General features: G+C 49.6%; 1 non-coding gene across 1 annotated transcript; it reads left to right on the top strand.

The window, feature by feature from the left end:
- Positions 1-526: 526 nt before the first annotated feature.
- Positions 527-650, top strand: LOC115067935. The gene has a single exon (XR_003847293.1). It is a non-coding gene; the product is annotated as a small nucleolar RNA SNORA44 (small nucleolar RNA).
- Positions 651-7,401: the final 6,751 nt, after the last annotated feature.

The raw sequence follows: 7,401 nt of genomic DNA, 5'->3' as shown, positions 1-7,401 counted from the left end.
TCCCAGGGACGCTATCTTGGGGTTAAGGCTCTCCTTCCTCCCTACCTTGCTGCTTTCCTTCCTCCTTTTTTTGATGGGGGCAAGGTCTCATGTAGCCCAGGCTGGCCTCAAACTTGCCCTATGTAGTCAAGGATGATCTTGAACTTCTGAACTTCCTGCCTCCAATTTTCTGAGAGCAGGGGTTACAGGAGCACATTACCACACCCAGTTTATGCCATACTGGAGATCCAACCTAGGGCCTTCTGCATCCTAGGCAAAAATTCTATCAACTGAGCCATAACCCCAACCCTTTCACTGTCTTTGAAAAGAGAAGATACAGGACTGGAGAGATGGTTCACCTGCTAAAAAAACATTGGATGCTCTTGCAAAGGACCCAGGTTCAATTCCCAGCACCCACATGGCAGCTAACAGTCACCTCTAACTGTAGGTCCAGGGGATCCAATGCCTTCTTCTGGCCACCGTGGACACCAGGAACATTGTGCATATACATACATGCAGGCAAACACTCATACACATAAAATAAAAATAAAATTTTTGTTTAAAGAATCTAATCCATGCCATCTGTCACCACATGACAGAACAATGTGGAGAATCTTTGACAGCTCAGGTCAGCACAGTACCTGCAGCTGCCACTCGCATTTCCTATAGACATTAAAAAAAAAAAAAAAAAGAACAGAAAAAGAAAAAGAATCAGAATCTAATCCACTAGGGGCTTGCTCTTAAAAAAGAAAAAGAAAAACAGACAGATACCATGAGGATATCTTGTGAGTCTTAAATGAAATATTATGTGTGGGGTGGGATGTCCATGGACACTTTGGCCCTGAGCAGTGGGGTGTAAGTATTGTTAACAAGAGACTTGTGTCCCACAATAGAAGCATTCTATTTTATGTGGGGAAAGGGTCAGGACCCCAGAAAGCATGTTCAAACCTATGCCTGGACCCACTACTCTAAACTGATATTGCAGAGACCTGACCTGCTGGACACCAGCAGCTCCACATAGCCAGACTGGGACCTGCATCCATCACGAAGTCAGCCATGGCCAGCACCAGCCTTGACTGTGGTTCCCAGCAAGAAAGGAGTCCCACCAGCTGTAGAGCCCTCTTGTCCCAGTGTTCACAAAGGGCAGGTGGGGTCCAGCAGGGTGGGGACATCTGAGGAGGAGTATGGATGTGGGTAGGAACAGCTCCCTGAATAAAGAGGCTGCTGGGGTGAAGCACTCTCAAGAGGAGACCCGATCTCTCACTGAACCTGGAGCTCACTGATTCTGAGGCTGGTTGATAAACCCCAGCAAGCCTCAGTCTTTGCCTTCCCGTCACTGGATTACAGGCATATGTTGCATCTGACTTTTTATGTTGGTAGTGGGGATGGAACTCAGGTCTTCATGCTTGTGTGGCAAGTACTTCACTGACTGAGTCACTCCCCAAACCCAACATCTCAGCTTTCAACAGCAGTATTGTCCCTCTGCAGATGGTTCACCCTGGTTAGCTTTGCCCCTGAAGGTAGTAGTCACTCTCTAAGCCAGGAAGCTGGGCCCTCCAGCCACATACCCCTCTGTGCACTCTGGAGCTGGCACTGAGGCAGAGATGCTGATTCAACCTTCTCCCCAGAGCAGGCAAAGGAGGGAGCAGAGACTCCCCAGGCAGTGCAGCCAGTCACAAGGAAGCCCCTATCTGGCATCTGTCCATCAGGGACAGGGTGGGATGTACCAAACCTGACAGCAGCTGGGCCCAAAGACAGCCACAAATTCCAGTGCCCTCCAAACAAGGGTTCCCTGAAATAGCAAGTTCAGCAAACACTGTATGCTTCACCCCTTTGGAGAATCAAGGCCAGATCCAGTCAGTACTGGAAGTCCATGATGAGGGACAGGCATCTTGCTCAGTGGATAAAAGGCCTGCATAGTATACATAAAGCCCTATGTTCTATCCCCGGCCCCACATAAACCAGGCACCGTGGCACAGGCCTATAATCCCAGGAGGATCATGAGTTCAAGGTCATCCTTGGTCACATAAAGAACTTGATGCCAGCCTGGGCTATATGAGGCCCTGTCTCTAAAACAGTAATACTATGGAACTGGAGAGATGGCTCAGTGGTTAAGAGCACTGCCTGCTCTTGCACAGGACCCGAGTTCAGTTCCCAGCACTTGCATGGCGGCTCACAATGGTCTGTAGCTCCATTTCCAAGGGATCAACACTTCTTCTGGTCTCCATTGGCATTGCACACATATGATGCCCTTACATACATGCAGACAAAACACTTACACACATAAAATTAAAACAATGCAAAAATAATAATAGTAATGAATAAATAAATAAAAAGGAAAAACACCAAAGTCCTCAGGTAGAAAAGCCTTTGGTTTTTTAACCTGGCCTTTTGCAGCATGTGTAACCATGGTGTCTACTATGTAACTCCAGCAGGTTCCAGAGGACATAGGTTGCCCTCCTGCCTTCTTAAGAAGAAGGACCATCATATAGGAGTCCCTTGCTCCATCCCAGAAGGCTGGACGGGGCATCCTGCTGTAAGCAGTGAACGTCAAGAGAGAGGTCTGAAGGTGGGCCTGGGCTGCACCCCAAGAGCCCCAAGAGAGCTCATCTGTCTCTCTGGGTGGTAAACCTCCACAAAATCACCATGTTGGTCCCAAACTGGGGCTCCAGCTGCCCTGAGTTAGAGGGGAGGTGTGGGTGTGGGGTCGTGGCTATCCTTGAGTTCAAAGGAAGTTGTGGATATGGGGTAGTCTCTCAGCCCAGAGCACTGGAAACAGTTCGGTGGTCTGCAGGGTCTGTGCCTACAAAGTAACAAGCTAAAAAGAAACCCTGGGCTTAAAGTGTTGCAGAGGAGGCGGGGCCTCGGGAGTTGAGATTAATTTACAGGGGAGAGGTATGTTGGGGTTGGTGTTCTTGTAAGAAGAGGGAGAGCCCAGATTCTCTCCCTCTTATCTATCTGTATCTCTTTTTTTAAATATATATTTTGTTTTTATGTTCATGTATGTATGCATGTGTGCTCATGTGTGTGTGGGCAGAACAGAAATCAGACCAGAAATCAGCTTCTGGTGTCATCTGCCTCCCCAGAGCTGGGATTGGCAGATATGTGCCTCACACCTGGCTCTTCCATGGGTCCTGGGGATCTGAACTCAGGTCCTCATGCTTACATGGTAGGTAATTTATCTACCGAGCCATCTTCCTACTCACCTATCTCTACCTCTGTCTCTTGATCTCTCTCTAGCTCTCTTTTTCTCTATCATCTTCCCCAATGTACCAGGACACAGTGAGAAGGCAGCCAGGAAGAGAGCCCTTCCCGCAAAATCAACTTAGCCAACACCTTGATGTTGAGCTTCCCAGCCTCCAGAACTGTAAAGATTCTGTTTATATTGTTAAAGCCACCCAATCTGCACCATTTTGTTATGGCAGCACAAGATGACTATGGCATGTCCCTTGGAGGCCTTGGAGGTCTCTGGGCTGGAACAAACATGGGTTCAGTACTAGGTCTACCTCTAACCTGCTGTGTGACCTTGGCAAGTCACTTAGCCTCTCTGAATGTTTCCATCTGTTCAGGCAACTGAGAAAGCTTGGTTCCCAGGCTGTGTTAAGAACAAGAACTAGTGACATGGAGTGGCTCACATCACACTCACTGTGTAATTGTGTGACTGAGCACCTGGCATGCATGTGTTAACTTCGAGTGGAATTTGCATGCTGTGAGTAGGGTATTCCTGTGCCCACTTTGCAGATAAGACCCTGGGGTAAAACTGACTGAGGGACCTGCCTGAGGTTATACAGGTGCCAAGTGTCCGAGGAAGGAGTCCAGCTCTGCCATGTGTGCTATACTAACCAGCATAGCAAACATTCAGTGAGGGTGACAGCCATGACTGGGTCACTCAGGGGCTTTGGGGACCCAGTGATGGCACGACACCTGGGAGGAGCCTACTTAATGCAGGAAGAGAAGAGAGGAGAGTGGAGTAGGAAGGCCTGAGAGGGGCCTCTCCTTTCCAGAAAGTGTTGGACTCTATCTCCTCTGGGTCTGGTTTCAAGAGGGTGTAGCCTTACCTCTAAGGACATAGGGAAGTTTTGGGGAGCACATCTACCCCCACATGGCCACACATCAGTTATAAAGACTCTATCTAGTTTCTGTCCTAGTTTTTTACACCCCATGGCGTGGACAGTCAAGATGGGATGCAAGGTGATGCTGGCACTCGGGTGTGGATGTTTAACTGAACATGACCCAGGCAGCAGTGTGGGACTGGGCTGAGAGGTTGGGGAAGCCATCCTGGGCATCTATCCCAGTCACTACCCCCACCAGTGACGTTTCCTCTGGGGCAGAAATTCCTCACACATTTCTGGGTCACATATGTATGTGTGCCTGCAAACTCTGGAGGTGGCCAGGCAGGCGTGGAATGAGGCCAGTTGCTGGTGCATGAACACAGTCCAAACCCTATGGAAAACAGAAGCTACATGCAGCCTGTACAGAGTCACCCTCCCCGTAGCTGAGGCTGGAGGGTGACGAGCAAGTAAGTGAGACCTGAGCCTGCCCAACCCTGGGAGCCACTGAAGGCTTGAGGAGCATCTAAGATGACACTAGAATGAAGAACAAATGGCCTGAAGGGTGTGCAGTGGGCAAGCCAAGGGAGCCTGGGTTCTCCCAGTTTAGTGGTATGGTGATCACCTACAGGGCTGGTGACTGCACTATTCACCAGATAACAGTCTCCCTACACATTGGGAGTGTGTGCCTTGCCCCAGCTGGTCTCTGCCACTTGTACTGGTGATAACCACTTGGCTTAGCAACTACCTGGTTGGCTCCTGTGGCCCTCTCCAACCTTCTATCTGCCCAGCACCCAAACCATCTTCTAAACCTGACCATTACATCTGTGCCCCTGCAATTTGACCCTCTACCTGTGATTTCCTGTCCCCTCTTAAGTCTTCCCCAGTCAGACGAAGAACCAAATGTCCCCATGTGGGGTCTCATTTTCCTTCTACTCCCCCAAGCCAATCTACTCCAGCCACACTGTGTGCCCATCTCCTCCTGCCTTATGTGCTCATGCCTTAGGGCCTTTGTGTGTGGCATTCTCTCTGCCTGGAGCAATCTTTCTCACACTTCCTCACTGATCAGAGATTACCCCTCCTCTTTCTAAATAGCATCCTGACCCCTCTCTAGCCCCCAGCTCCTTCCCCGCTTCCTCTATTCTCAAAGTCCCCCCCCCAGACCATGCTTTCTGTCCACCTTGAGCAGCTGTGTTTGGTCGGCCTCCCCAAAGCCCTGGACATGCTCTATGGCCTGTGCTGCTCCACATAGAGGTCACCAAGCACTTGAACTGTGGCCACTATGACGGAAAACCTGGATTTTAAGTTTTATTTTATTTTACAGACTTCATGTGTGAACGCCACACATAGCTGGCTATTTGTATGGTGGACAGTGAAGTTATATATATTTTGTTCTGGTTTTTCCCCAAAGAATCCCAGTATTGCAAGGGAAAAGATGATCCTATGTCCATGGCTATGCCACAGGACTGAAAGCTTTTTCTAGCACATGCAGTAGGTATTCAAAAAATGATGGGTAACTATTATCACAGAATTATATTCTCTCTCTCTCTCTCTCTCTCTCTCTCTCTCTCTCTCTCTCTCTCTCCACACACACATACACACACACATACACACACACACACACACACACACACACACACAAGGAATTGAAGCCCAGAGAGGGCAAGCATTCAGTAAGCCACACATAGCAAGTTCACACTGAATCAGCTCCATCTCCCCTATTCCCAATCTGTTTTCCAGTGAGTCAGTTGCAGCACCCCATTGACAAAGAGCCCCAGAGCACCTGGTGTGTGGCTTGAGCTGCAGAGGTGGGAGAGGAGCCCAAGCTACTTCCATGGGAGACTGGGATCCCAGGATACTTGAGTCATAGGCTGATACTCATAAACTGCTGGATGGCAGCAGGCAGAGGAAATGTGGAATGGTTTTAGTCAAGAGGAAGGTTTCCTGGTGTTCTGTGGGGCCAGCCTTGGAGAAACAAGGTCCATAGACATCTACCTTGAGATTCAGAGGGAAACAGGAAGATGGAAATACCCCTAGTAAGAGCAGCCTTCCATGATGCATTAGAGTCACCTGGTCCCCAGGGGAGACCATCAGCGTGGCTGCTCAGAACCTATGCCTACATCCCTTCTCTGGACTCTGCTAAGCCTCAGTTTCCTCATCTGTAGGGTGGGGTGAAAGGAAGACTCTCTAGGGGCAGGAGCTTTTAATGGCACATCTCAAGGTAGGTGTTCAGCAAACAGTAGGTGACCCAATTACTGTCATCTGTGTGCCCTGGTGCCATGGGAGGTGGTGCCATGGGAGGTGGAGAGGTCAGAAGAGGCTTAGAGCCCATAAGGCCCTGGCCCTTCCACCAGCAGGCAGGAGGAGGAGGAGGGAGCACCATGCAGAGACTTGAGGGGTGGCGGGGAGGCTCCTGGACAGATGCTGAGAAGTGGGACTGAGGGATTGATTCAGGCCATACAATTATGTCTCAGCTGTGGTCCCCTAAATCTAACCTGGTCAGGCCATCCATCTGTTCTGATCTCTCCATGGGGGCTGGGGTCATTTGAAGCCAGGAGAGCAGGCTGCCTCAGCTGAGATTTCCAGCTAGGACTCATGTTAGGGTAACACAGGTAGCCCCAGCTACAGGAGATCCATCTCTCCACTTGGGAATACCAGGTTTAGCCAAACAGCAAACACAGTAAACCAGGATGCCAGGTTAAAACTGTATTTCAAACAGACAATAGTTTCTCAGCTAAAGTTTGCAGATGCCAAGATATGCTTATTTTCAAAAGTGACTCATAGAGCTGGAAGGCAGGAGATGAGGGGACTCAGTTGGTAGCATGCTGCCTAACATGCATGAACAAAGCCCTGGGTTCAATCCCTAGCACTACACAAACAGGATGTGGTGATCTGTGTCTATAATACCAGCATTTGGGAGAAGGATCATTCTTGGCTCAAGGTCATTCTTGGCTACATAGGGAGTTTGAAGCCACCCTGGGCTACATGAGACCTGTCTCAAAATGAACAAATAATGACTAGTAATCTGAAATATAAAGGTTAAACTAGCCAGTGGGTTCACAGTGCCAATCAGACCCAGCCTTGGCAACCTGGGTGGGATCTGACACTAACAGTCTCCCTTAGAGTGTGCCCATTGCTCCTTCATGGACTTCAAGATCCCCAGTCACCTTCTAGCTCCCTGGGCATCCTGCTGCCCTAGAGGCCATGCAGATTCCTGCCTCCAGACCTTTACCCTTGCCATGTCCCATGGCCTGGAGCACATCTCGTTCAACTCCTCTCCTGAGGGGCAATGCCCACCTCACTCTCACCTCCCTGGCTCCCAGAGGAGTCTCTCTGTGCAGTCAGGGCTACATGAGACCTGTATCCATCACAT

The sequence above is a fragment of the Nannospalax galili genome, unplaced genomic scaffold (assembly GCF_000622305.1).
Source record: "Nannospalax galili isolate Female #2095 unplaced genomic scaffold, S.galili_v1.0 scaffold1287, whole genome shotgun sequence".
Taxonomy (NCBI): Eukaryota; Metazoa; Chordata; class Mammalia; order Rodentia; family Spalacidae; genus Nannospalax; species Nannospalax galili.
Note: the sequence above shows the minus strand (reverse complement) of the source record. Positions and strands in the feature narration are given on the sequence as shown.